Genomic DNA, 13,581 nt, shown 5'->3' on the forward strand with positions numbered 1-13,581 from the left:
TGGAGCAAATGCTTCATAATCTATTCCCTTTATATACATTCATCTCCCCTGAGGAGCCCCCATTACAGGACACCATCAGGGACTTATAATGATAACAACTAATAATAGTGAATGAATGGCACTGTATCATAGACACATAATAGTATCACATAGTGACTGAATATCGCTATACCATGAACATAATATAACAGCAAACAGTTTTTGAATACCGCCAAACCATGAAAATATAGAAACACCAAACAATGACTTTATTACCGCCATACCATGACCACATAATAACAAAAACAACTAAAACATGACTCCATATGGAGAAATCTCCGGGGAAGCAGCTGACTAGATAGTAATCCTGTAATTGATCCCGCACGTTTCTTTGCTGATTCTCTTGTCCTCAGGGAAGTGAAATGTTACTTATAATTCTCAGCCCGACACATGTAACATACGGCTCCAATACAACTGTATACACGTAATAATCTCCGATAAACACTTCTTTTAATACTAACACCAGTATTCAGTGTCCTGAGAGACTGTCAAAAATTGCCATGCTGACTGTATTACGAGCCCTCATGGCGGGGTATTGGGAAAAGTTTTCAACTAGCAATAATCACGCCTCAGATAATCCTCATGGGCTATGATACTGCCACTGCGCAAAGCTGGAGGCCATCTGTGAGGAGCTGCGGCCTCCGGATCTGGGGCTCTGTCTACACTGAGGAGAGACAAACTCATTAGGGGGCTGTGGGAGCAAAGGATTCTGGGAGTGGATATGCTAATAAACCCCTCCCCTAACTCTGTAATGGAAGAAACAAAAACCCCCCAGGCTGGGGGAGGGGAGAGGGTTTATCCTCCATCTGATCATAGTGTCACCACCTCCTGCTATACAGACTGTCTGCTCCTGCGTCCTGGGGGAACCTTCACTTATGTGTTACAGGATTGCATTACCAGGGACTTCCTGATGATGGCGCAAGAAGAGCAGCTGAGAAGCAATACTGTTATGCTGTGACCATATAATAACAAATAGTGATTAAATACCGCCATATATTAACCCTCCCTATCGATCCTACCTTCAAATTATCTGCTAACCTTAAAGGTTCACATACTTTTGTCACTCACAGACATGTGAGATTGGATTATTTTCTTTAAAAAAAAGTGTAAAAGTTTAATGTTTTGGACTCATTTGATTTGGTTCTTCATCCACTTGTGAAAAGCTGATGTCGTTTTAGGTCAAATTTATGCAGAAATTAGGAAAATTCTGATGTGGGGAAAAATACTAAGAGGGTCTCATAATGAACTGGGGGTGGGAGGGGACGCTATCAATGAAATAGGGGTGGAAGAGAACACTAAACAGGGACTTTGATGAATTGGGGGTCGGGGAGGCTGTTACCAGAAGCTTCTAATGAAAAAAAACTAAAAAATAGTGACTGTACCATAAACACCCAATAATACCAAATTGTGACTGAATAATACGACAATACTATGAACACACAAAAGCAAATAGTGACTGTAACACCGCCATAACATGACCATATAATAGCACCCCAAAACCATAACATGACTCTATTTGGAGTAATCTCCAGGGAAGCAGCTGACAAGATATTAATTCTGTAATTGATTCTCCATATTTCTTTGCTTAATCTTTTGGCCTTAGGCACTGGCGTACCGCCAATGGCGGCAGGCCACACCACTGCTATGGGGCCCCTTGAGCCGTGGGGCCGCAACGGCCCATCACTGCAGCAGGCCCTCACCGCACTGTGCCCCGTCTCTGCCCGTTAGCACCAGTACTGCCCGCCCACACAAAATAATGGGGGTGGAAGCATCTACTGACTTGCTGATGGCCGGAGGGGGGACCTAGTGCGAGCAATGATGATGGTGGAGGGAGCGTCAGCAGACATTTCCACCCCCATCATTCTTGCTTGGTGTCTGACGTGTCAGAACAGCGGACACGATGACGTCATTACAGGGCGCCCGCTGCTCCTAGATGTCCGGCGCTTCCCACTGCACGCTGAGGAGACCGGATCATCAGGTGAAACTAGGAGAGGTGAGTACTGTATTTTTTTTTTAAATCAGTGACCGGTGGCCATAATACAGTATGAGGAGTGCATTATACTGTATGTAGGACCATGGGGGTGCATTATACTGTATGGAGGATCATGGGGGTGCATAGTACCGTATGGAGTAACATGATGGCGCATACTACTGTATGTAGGATCATAGGGATGCATTATATTGTGTGGCGTACCATGGGGGTACATTATGCTGTATGGAGGACCATGGGGGCACATTATACTGTATGGAGGATCATGGGGTGCATTCTACTGTATGGAGGACCATTGGTGTGCATACTGCTGTATGGAGGATAATGGGGGTGCATTATATTGTATGGAGGATCATGGCGGTGCATACTACTGTATGGAGAATCAAGGGGGTACATACTACTGTATGGAGTATCCGATAAAACATCACATAGCATTCGGCCATGTTCTACGACAGTGTGAGCGAGCCCTTAGAGTCAAGGAATATTTACATGCAGATGATGATATTACTCTCCAAGTGTATATTTTTTTAAGCGAGTTCATAGTAAATGCTTTGCCTTTTTGACATGTGATCAACTAAAGAACAAGAAAGATTTAGGACCTCCCCTATAGAGAAATGGAAAATAGTTTGGAGGACTTGCATGTCCTTTTTTATTTATTTATTTATTTATTATGAGAAAATCATAAAAGATCCCGTTTTTTAACCATGCTGTGACTTTCTGCTGAGGGAGAGGGAGAGAGCTGCCCTATTCAGAGTCTGTAATAAGACCTGCTGACAAAAGTGTTGAAGATACAGTCTAATGTGAATTAACAATGAAAAAAAGTTAATTTCACAAATGGCTTGTATTTTCTTAATACAAACTTTTTTTGTGTTTACAGCTCCTTTAAAGGGAATCTGTCATCAGGTTTTTGCCACCTAATCTGAGAGCAGCATAATGTAGGGTTAGAGGCACTGATTCCAGTAATGTGTCACTTACTGGGCTGCTTAGTGTTGTTTTGATAAAATCAATGATTTGGCAGAAGGTAATTATCACTAGATGACTAGTAAGTTCTGTAGGACCCCACCCCCATCAGTGATCAGTAGATTTCTGTGTACACTGAGCATGGGCAGAAAGCTGCCAATCAGTGGTGTGGGCGGGGCTATACAGAGCGCAGCATTCAGAGAGCTGCTAGATCTGCAGCAGATAAAACGGTGATTTTCTCAAAATGACAACAAGCAGCTGAAAAAGTGACACATCGCTGGAATCAGGGTATCTGCCCCTATATTGTTCTGCTCTCAGATGAGGCAGCACAATTAATATTGTGCCAAATTAATTTCCCGTGAACTATCACATGATCTATCACAGGGGATCATGTGACATGTCACGTGATAAATCAGGTGGGGGGGGGCCGTGCCTTCTAATCTGCCCGGGGCCCTTGCTACTCTTAATCCACCCCTGATTGGAGGGGTTGAGTGGAGAATGCCATAAGGGACTTTTAACCCTCCATCAGGGGCAATATGTTTCATAACGAGTTTAGGGGCACATGCTAGAAAATTGGCTATATTTTCCTTTTTTTTAAATTTCAATGCTCTAAAAGTGATCAGTTACCTTAATAGGAATGTAATAAATGAGAATCCACATAATCAGGTGGAAAAAAAAATGTTTACTAACCAGAAAAGTAATATGTTTCAAAGTGCACACATTTTGCTACTTGCAAAACAAACCCGACAGTTTTCTTCAAAAACTATTAGTAAACATAAAATTTAGATAAGCAAAATAAATTATAAGGTTGCTGAAATAGTACTGTACTCAAAATCAGTTACTATCAGATGTTAGCGGTTCACCTGTAAAAGTACACTTGCAGAGCAATGAGCATGATTTGCAGATCATTTCTGCATGAGACAGGCAAATAGCATTTTTGCAATTTTTCCATGCATAATTTGAGAGTCTCCTGAGTCCTGTGCAGGTGTTGCATCTCTGCCTTTTGGGTGGTGGGGGAGCTGGTGATTCTTCGCGTTCATGTTCTGTGCGAAATTTTCTCAGCCGCATTTGCATGCTAGAGGGTATTCCAATTGTTTTCACACTTCTTCTGCGAAGCTCTGCAATGACCAGTTCATGAGCCAATGATTTAGATAGAGTCTTCTACGCTGTGATCCCAGCTGGTTTCCTATGTAAATAACGAGAGAATTTATTCCTGCCACATTTAGCATAGTGAAAAAAATTATCATTGGCCAGCGCCTGGCATTTCTACACACGCTGAGAGTAGCACACATCTGATCTGCAGGGTCTACACCACCCTTGGTTTCGTTGTAAAACGTTATCATTTCCGGCTTATTTTGTGCTTCAGACCGAGGATCGATCACATCATCATCATCATGAAGAGAGGATACAAGAATAACATTTTAGTTCTTGCGTGGGACATAGGACACTAAAACTTTCCCATCACTAAATCCAAACATACTGTGGTATTGTTCTCTCCCTTTCACATTGATAAACTGTGGCGGCAATTGTGTTTTATTTTTTCGCACAGCACCCACATATGATATATTTTTGGATTTCAAAAAATCAATCAAACCCACATCAGTAAACCAGTTATCTGCAGTTATATTCCTCCCCGAACCATACAAAGGCTCAGCCATTCGCTTTCCCACCTCACTTGGTGTGTTGCTTACACAATATGGACCTGCTGGCTGTTTCCCCGCATAAACTTCCATATTGTAGGTAGAAGTAATCCTGGAGTCAGCAAGGGAAACATTTTTTAGCCCATATTTGTTTGGTTTAGATGGGATATATTGCCGAAAGCCACATCTACCACGAAATCCCGGGAGCATTTCATCAATAGTGACATTTTGACCTAGACAATAGCTTTTTTGACAGGTTTGGACAAATTTTTCAAATATCTCCCGAATTTTTTTCGCTCAGTTCTGGTACTTCTGTCGTCAAAACGAGGACACCGCATTATAATTTTGAATCTCTTTCTATTCATTACCAAGGAAAATTTCTCAATGCCGTCCCCATCTCTACCCCAGAGCTCCTCCAAACTCTGTCGGTTTGCCCTATAGGCGCCTGCAAGATATAGCAAACCAATAAACGCCCTCAGTTCAATTACATCAATAGGGTTGACATCTCGCTTTCTAATGAAACTGTCCCTTATGGTGTCCATGTACTGATTTGTATATGTCACAATTGTGACCAGAATGTCATCAGTGAATAAACAGTTCCAGCATTCCATTTCATTTTTAGCATTCCATTCCTTGCAGTTCCTATGACACCTGGAAGGTGGCTCAAAATGTTATGCGAGCGTGTGTGAGAACGTTTAGGGGGTGGCTTTTTTATCCATTTTGTTGTTTTATCTTTGCCCAAATAATATGTTTCTATGTCTTGAGCATCCTCCGCACTCTCTCCATCTTGATCTGTATCAGACACATCTGGACATTCTTCCACATCATCTTCTGAATCAATGTCACTTTCTTCCCCTAAATCTTCTAGCTGTAAGGGGTCTGTCTCATCATCATCAAGCAGTATATTTTGCACTTGCTCAACATGAAGGGCATTTGACAAGTCAAATATTCTCCTCGCCATTTCAGAAGAAAAGCTGAAGCAAGAGAGAGAATATGTGTTAGGGCGCCATGTGCCTGAGAAGCACACTCTTATTTCTAACAAAACCTTCTATGACAAATCCACAAATTTAGCACTAGCTATTCATAAAACAAGCTAAAAAAACAATTGGGATGAATAAAAACAGCAAATACTAACCGTCAAAGGTGTGACGCATTCAGGGGCTGATATCTGATCTCCTGAAGCTCTGCAGCACAAGAGGCTTCTCAGGTTTCACACAGCCTTTAAAGTTAGGAAGGTACTGGGAGGAGGGTGTGACGCACCCCCTGGGCCATATTCTTTAGGGGAATACCCGGAGCCGGATCAGATGGGGGTTGTAGTCTCCGAGTGGCTGTGACCCGGTCCGTGCCCAGGGTGTCAAACTCAGTGTGTGTGGCAGTCCTACAGATGTTACAAAGTTCGTTATGTCGACTACGCCACCCGTTGGATTGCGGTCACTACGGCCGCCGCTGCAGCAGGGTCCGCTGAGGCTGATGGTGTTGGTGCAGCTTTAGATGGTATAACCCCCAACGGGAGGGGTATGGCCTCAGGGGGTCAGGTGCAGAGGATGGGGGTTGTGGTGGTGCAGCGTAGATGTTAAGTAAAGACAGAGTCGGGTTGTGCAGTTCAGGGTGTTTACTTACTGCAGATATTCCGGTCACTCCGGCCTTCAGTGACCACCCGAGCCGTGCTGCGTCCACCAGGTCCTGGATTCAGCCAACCCCCAAGCAAGTCGGGAGCGTGTCCCTGAGCCCTCCTTCTTGTCCTTTCTTCTGGCCGTCCCCACCAGGGATCCACCTAGGTCCAGCTCCCTCGGGCCTTCTGTTGGGAGACCCTTGGCCTTGGGTTCCCTGACCCTACACGTGGTTTGCCTTCAGGGTGGATGTGGTGGGTGGCCGTGGCAGATCCTGCCCACGGCCTCCGGTCTCTGGCTGAGGTATGCTTTAGCCCCCACCAGTTTGGGATCCGGTACCCTATTGCCAACTCTTCACCCTTGGATTGTATTTGGGGTCTCAGAGTTCCTGCTTGTTTTCTCTGGGTCCTTCTGACTCCTCTCTCTCTCTCTCTGGGCTGGGCTGCTCTGCTCCTCTTCCTCTGCTTCTCTCAGACTGACCCTGATCTAAGATGGTGCCCACCTTAAATACTCCCTCTATGTGTGAGCTCAGGTGACCAGCACCCAATGAGCTCCTATCTTTACCCAGGCTGCTCCCCCTATCTGCCCCTACACTACTTGGGATGTACCACCCCCCTCCCACTCCAGCCAGGAACAGACTCGGTCGTACCTGCACATTTCTAAGTGGGAGTACCGTTGGTCTGTTCCTCGGAAATGGGATGTGTGTAGTGCATGCAGCTCTCTGGGCTCAGTCCCACACTCCATCCTTACCCGGGAGTGGAATATCACACCTCTGGGTTGAGGTGCAATACCCCTGTAGCAGCCGAATCCTCAGGGTGCTACAGGTGTTTCCCAGACAAACCACTGAAAATAGAGAAATGAAACTGAGTGAGCTGCGCCTGTCAGATCAGATGCCCCTGACGGAGGGTTAATTAATTGGTGGTGGTGGGAGGATGCTATCAGGTTAGCAAAGCCCACTAGGGGTACAAGAATCCAATGAATTTAAGTAGGGGTAAGCCGGATCAGATTTGGTAAATAAAATCTCACTTTTAATATTCAAGATTAAAATATGGGTACCAATATCTCACAATGACATATACAGATATTAAAGTGACAAAGTGAACTTGTCCTCAATTATAAAATAGTTGGATCTTACCATTAGAAGTTTTCAATCAGCAAAAACATCACACAGGAGGGAGAAAAGGGAAATAAAGTCAGACAGGTAAAGCTACGTTCCCTGTCGTGCCCAATGCAATATCTCCCCGTCCTGACAAGGACAGTGCCCGAGTGCGACCTATCCCTCTAATAATGTCCTTGTACAAACCCTCCATATGCATTTCATCAACCTGTAAAGGGAGACTCCTCAGGGGAGAAGAATGTATATAAAGGCAATAGATTATGTAACAGTATCACAGCCCCTTTATGTGGCAGAGTGCTGACAATAGTGATGACAATAGCAGAGTGCTGACAGAGTGCTGACAAGAGTGCTGACAGAGTGCTGACAATAGTGCTGACAGAGTGCTGACAAGAGTGCTGACAGAGTGCTGACAATAGTGCTGACAGAGTGCTGACAAGAGTGCTGACAGAGTGCTGACAGAGTGCTGACAAGAGTGCTGACAGAGTGCTGACAGAGTGCTGACAGCGCTGACAGAGTGCTGACAGAGTGCTGACAGAGTGCTGACAATAGTGCTGACAGAGTGCTGACAGCGCTGACAGAGTGCTGACAAGAGTGCTGACAGAGTGCTGACAGAGTGCTGACAGCGCTGACAGAGTGCTGACAGAGTGCTGACAGAATGCTGACAAGAGTGCTGACAGAATGCTGACAAGAGTGCTGACAGAGTGCTGACAGAATGCTGACAAGAGTGCTGACAGAATGCTGACAGAGTGCTGACAGAATGCTGACAAGAGTGCTGACAGAGTGCTGACAAGAGTGCTGAAAGAGTGCTGACAAGAGTGCTGACAGAGTGCTGACAGAATGCTGACAAGAGTGCTGACAGAGTGCTGACAGAGTGCTGACAAGAGTGCTGATAGAGTGCTGACAGAGTGCTGACAGAATGCTGACAGAGTGCTGACAAGAGTGCTGTGCAGCACATGGAGCAAATGCTTCATAATCTATTCCCTTTATATACATTCATCTCCCCTGAGGAGCCCCCATTACAGGACACCATCAGGGACTTATAATGATAACAACTAATAATAGTGAATGAATAGCACTGTATCATAGACACATAATAGTATCACATAGTGACTGAATATCGCTATACCATGAACATAATATAACAGCAAAAAGTTTTTGAATACCGCCAAACCATGAAAATATAGAAACACCAAACAATGACTTTATTACCGCCATACCATGACCACATAATAATAAAAACAACTAAAACATGACTTCATATGGAGAAATCTCCGGGGAAGCAGCTGACTAGATAGTAATCCTGTAATTGATCCCGCACGTTTCTTTGCTGATTCTCTTGTCCTCAGGGAAGTGAAATGTTACTTATAATTCTCAGCCCGACACATGTACCATACGGCTCCAATACAACTGTATACACGTAACTATCTCCAATAAACACCTCTTCTAACATTAACCACCTATTCAGTCTCCTGGGAGACTGTCAAAAATTGCCATGCTGACTGTATTACGAGCCGTCATGGCGGGGTATTGGGAAAAGTTTTCAACTAGCAATAATCACGCCTCGGATAAACCTCATGGGCTATGATACTGCCACTGCGCAAAGCTGGAGGCCATCTGTGAGGAGCTGCGGCCTCCGGATCTGGGGCTCTGTCTACACTGAGGAGAGACAAAGTCATTAGGGGGCTGTGCGAGCAAAGGATTCTGGGAGTGGATATGCTAATAACACCCCTCTCCTAAGTCTGTAATGGCAGAAAGAAAAGCTCCCCAGGCTGGGGGAGGGGAGGGGGTTTATGCACTGATATAATACCGTTATACCATGAGCGCAGAATAACACAAAGTAGTGACTAAATACCAACTTACCATGATCTCATAATAATGCCAGATAGTGAGAGAATACTATCTCTGGGCTCGGCCTCTCCGATCATTTATAGACACCCGCATCCTGTGTAATACCAGGTCCATCAGGTGGTCAAAAAGGGATGTTGTAATCTGTGGCCCTATAGAGGCCACAATGTAAGGAACTGTACAGGTGACCTAGTTGTGGCACCATCAGAGGAGATCACCGCTAGTCCTCCATGCTGAGCCTCCTCCCATAATATTAGGCCTGTTGTGCTGTATATTATATTATATCACCTATATATCATGGAGTCATTTCAACATTTTTTATTCAATTTTATTAAAAGTTTCAGCCTGAAAAGGTACTCGAACCCTGAACTAAAGATTTAGGACTATTTCAGGCTGGACCTAACTCGCTTCCATTAGCCTCTGAGCACTTCCAAAGAGTGAATGCAACCACGGTCTCTTATAAGAAGGTGCATAGACAGGTTTTTTTAAGCCCTTTTACAATGTAACCACTGCAGCCAATCACTAGCCACAGCAGTAACCAATGTGACTGGAGACTGACAGTAGTGATCACACTTCTGTACGGCCAAAATAGGATGTACAGAGATGGGCTGTTTCCTATTTATGGAGGCGAATATTAAGCAATTGCAGGTTTAAGTCCCCTAAGGGGACTGATAAAAATAAGATCATGCCCATCTGTGCGTCCAGAATAGGATGTACAGAGGCTGCCTGTATAGAGGTGAGTATTAAGCAATCGCAGGTCCAAGTCCCCAAAGGGGACTGATAAAAATAAAATCACTCCCCTTTTACAAATATGTAAAAAAATTAGCACATTGGGTATTGCTGGGTTTCTAAATATCTGAACTAATAAAATATTTTTATCCCAAATGCTACAAGCCGAAACCGAAGAAAAAAAAATCTAAATGGCAGAATTGCAGGGGAGGTTGGGGGAGGGGTCATGTCACCTCCCAAAATAAAGTGGAATTAAAACAGATACGAAAGTGTTGGAGGCCAACAGGTACAATATATATATATATATCATAGGAATGACTGAACTTTGAGTGCTGGATATTTCCAGGACTCTATCAAGAGACACTAGGTACAAGGTTGTGAACCTGCTAGGCGAAAAGGCCGGTGTTCTTTGTGTGATGTCCTTTGTTTTAGTGATAAAGTAAAGGTTGCATCTACATATGGAATGAGTATAGGCCCTCCAGCCTCCTGGATGATACAGGTACACACACCTTCTGTGGTGAACTTGAATACAGATCCTGTTTTTGTGTCCTAGTGTAATCTACATATGTACACTGCCCCTGTGGATTTGAATTGTATACCATTGCTCCTGAGGTAGACATCCTGTCTTCAGCCTATGGATATGTATATTGGTGCACAATGCTTTTGATGAACATCTTGGAGCCAGCCCAAATGGAGTTGAACCTACACAAGGACTTTCTTCCAGAAGTACAAGAGTGCCATCTGCAGGAAGGTGTTGACCAATGCAGCCAATGACAATGCTCATACTACCCTGAAGATGATTGGATATTTGCCACAGAAGATACCGGAGAAGAAGGGCGGAGTCGTGGGTTGTATGTGGGTGTGGATGTGAAATTTTTAGTATAAATGAAGTAGAGTCAAGACTATCTCTCTCTCTCTCTCTCTGCCATGAAGGATCATTGCTAAGTATACTTATAATTGTATTTGTATTTTCTCTAATTAGAGGACATTGAAGAAAGGTTCTATTGTGAAATTGTTGATTGAATTGCCTTATTATTATCTTATTTTTCTTGTCATTAAACATCTGTATTATTTTCCCAAAACTTGAGTTATTGATTATATAGGAAAGGTTCAGGACAGGATATAGAACGGGAAATCACCACCTACAGAAAGTCATATGGACCCCAAAATGGTACAATATAGACTACACCTCGCCCCGAAAAAAACAAGACCTCGCACAACTCTAACAACCCAAAAAATAAAAGTTATGGCTCTCAGAATATGATGGCTGAAACAAGATATTTTTATTTAAAGCAGTTTGATTTTTTTTTTTACAGTAAAACAACTATATAAAATGTGACATCACGATGATCGCACTGACAAGTAGAAGAAAGTTATCAGGTCATTTTTACAGCAACTTGAACGCCAAAAAATCAAAACTCAAATAACAATGGCGGAATCAAAACTTTTTCATTACTTGGAATTTTTCCCACTATTCAGTATATTTTATGGCAAAATGAATGCTATCATACAACACTAAATCTCGTCCCGCAAGAGATGAGCTCTCATACAGCAACGCGGATGGAGAAATAAAAATGTTGTGGCTTTTAGAAAACAGAGAGAAAAAAAAATAGATTGGCCACTTCTTTCATCGTCAGCCTGCAGACAAGTCAGATCTCCCACCTCCACAAAATAGGAAAGCACATCTATTATAACCACATGATTCAGTCTCAAAAATGCAACTACTAGTTTATAGCAATTTTTCGGAGTTACAAAAAACAGCGCCACCCCTGTGAACAGGTTGTTTGTGGTATTGCAGCTAGGCCCTATTCTCTTCAATAGAGCTGAGCAGTAATACCAGACTTAATCGGGTTTTTGCACCATCCAGAAATTTCTAGACAGTTCTTTATGGGTTTTCAATGTGTCCATAAACCATGTTCTCTGTTTGTGACTTTCGAAAAGTTGTTCAGAAAAAAAATAAAAATCAGGCTGGCGGCTCCGGACACAACTCTGGACTAGTGTGGAACAGACATTTTTTTCTAATCCTTGACAAAAACTGACCAATGTGACTTCTGACTAATTAACGAATCAGCCTCGGGTTATTTATACTTACCCGAAATCTGTATAAAGCCGGGTCTTCCCCAAGGTGATCCAAAAAGGGACGGTGTAATCTGTGGCCTATGGATGCCACAATATGGGAAACTGTGCAGGTGACCTTACATACATATCATGCAGTTGTTTGAAAAAAAATGTCATGAAATTTTATTAAATAACAATTCTGCCCAAACAGGGACTTGAACCCTGGACCCTCAGATTAAAAGTCTGATGCACTACTGACTGAGCTATCCAGGCTCTGTAGAAAACATAGGAGTGGTAAGATTTCAGTGTGGAACTAACAACAACTAACACCTTGTATTATGTAAATACATTATTTCTTGCACCTGGGAAGTATGAAGGGATCTATACTGATACCATATATTACATGCACGCTCACTGAAGCCCATAGGATGAATGCCTCCTTGGACCTGCCAGGGTCAGTCACAGAGGTTATGTTCCCTCTGTAAGTGACCTAAGGCTGCACACCATAACTACTGATGTGCACAGCTCCCGCCTGCTTTGTGTGCCCCCTATGACTGATCCTGAGTAGCAGGAAACATCCGATGTTCAAGGGGTCACCTACGCAGTCACACAGTAATACCATTTGGAGCCACAAGGCCGAGCGCCATCTCTGCACATTTCCCCGTCACTTCCGCTCGGACCATACACATAACATGAGAGCAACAAGAGCCTGTACTATGTGCAAAAAGAGCCTGTACTATGTGCAACAAGAGCCTGTACTATGTGCAACAAGACCAACATAATGGAACGCCAACATGGCAGCAACATAAAGAAAATGCATAATATTTAGTCTGTCTCTTATAAGAAGGTGTGTAGACAGTTTTGTTTAACCATTTTACAATGTAACCGCTGCAGCCAATCACTAGCCATAGCAGTGACCAATGTGATCATAGACTGGCTGCAGTGATCCTACATCTGTACGGCCTAATAGGATGTTCAGTGACTGGCTGTTTATGAAGTATGGAGGCGAGTATTTTTTCAACTTTTTAAAGGGTTTTTCTATTATTAAGTTTTCTATCTCCGTAGGCTCGCCCAGTGAAAATAATAATAAACTGTGTTTTCCTCACCCCCCGATACTTCCGAGCTGCCTGTCTGTCATTGCTTCCCGTCCTGTCAAGAGGCTGCAGCAGTGATGCCACAACTTGTGACCACTACAGCCAATCACTGAGGTCGGCATCAGTCTGGTGATTGGCTGCAGTGGTCACGTTCTGTAGTTGTGATGTCTCGCCAGCAACTTGTCAACAAAGACCAGAGGAAGCGACAGGAAGGCAGCGCTGGATATTAGGAAGTCTGGTGACATAGAGACGTTTATCCTCGGAAACACTTTGAAGATTTCTGTCCTGGACAACCCCTTTAAGGTGATTAGACCGGATCATAGTCAGCTGAAAGGCTCCATGTACATCGAAAGAGACCACGCCTCTCTCCCTGTGGGGTCTGTCCTCTAACTTAGGTTGGGTCTGTGATTCCCCTTCCCCCATCACTTGCGGTTTTGTTTTTTTATCACACACTTTTAGTGTTTTTCTTAATTTATTTATTTTTTCTGTAGAAAAGTCT

General features: G+C 43.6%; 3 non-coding genes across 3 annotated transcripts; all 3 read right to left on the reverse strand.

The window, feature by feature from the left end:
- Positions 1–512: 512 nt before the first annotated feature.
- Positions 513–652, reverse strand: LOC141168353 (U4 spliceosomal RNA). The gene has a single exon (XR_012252091.1). It is a non-coding gene; the product is annotated as a U4 spliceosomal RNA (small nuclear RNA).
- Positions 653–8,821: 8,169 nt separating this feature from the next.
- On the reverse strand, positions 8,822–8,961 carry LOC141168067 (U4 spliceosomal RNA). Its single transcript, XR_012251820.1, has one exon. It is a non-coding gene; the product is annotated as a U4 spliceosomal RNA (small nuclear RNA).
- Positions 8,962–12,188: 3,227 nt separating this feature from the next.
- Positions 12,189–12,261, reverse strand: TRNAK-UUU (transfer RNA lysine (anticodon UUU)). The gene has a single exon. It is a non-coding gene; the product is annotated as a tRNA-Lys (tRNA).
- Between the last annotated feature and the right edge of the window lie 1,320 nt (positions 12,262–13,581).

This window comes from Phyllobates terribilis, unplaced genomic scaffold, assembly GCF_046119375.1.
Source record: "Phyllobates terribilis strain yellow unplaced genomic scaffold, ASM4611937v1 Scaffold_11__3_contigs__length_659146591, whole genome shotgun sequence".
NCBI lineage: Eukaryota > Metazoa > Chordata > Amphibia > Anura > Dendrobatidae > Phyllobates > Phyllobates terribilis.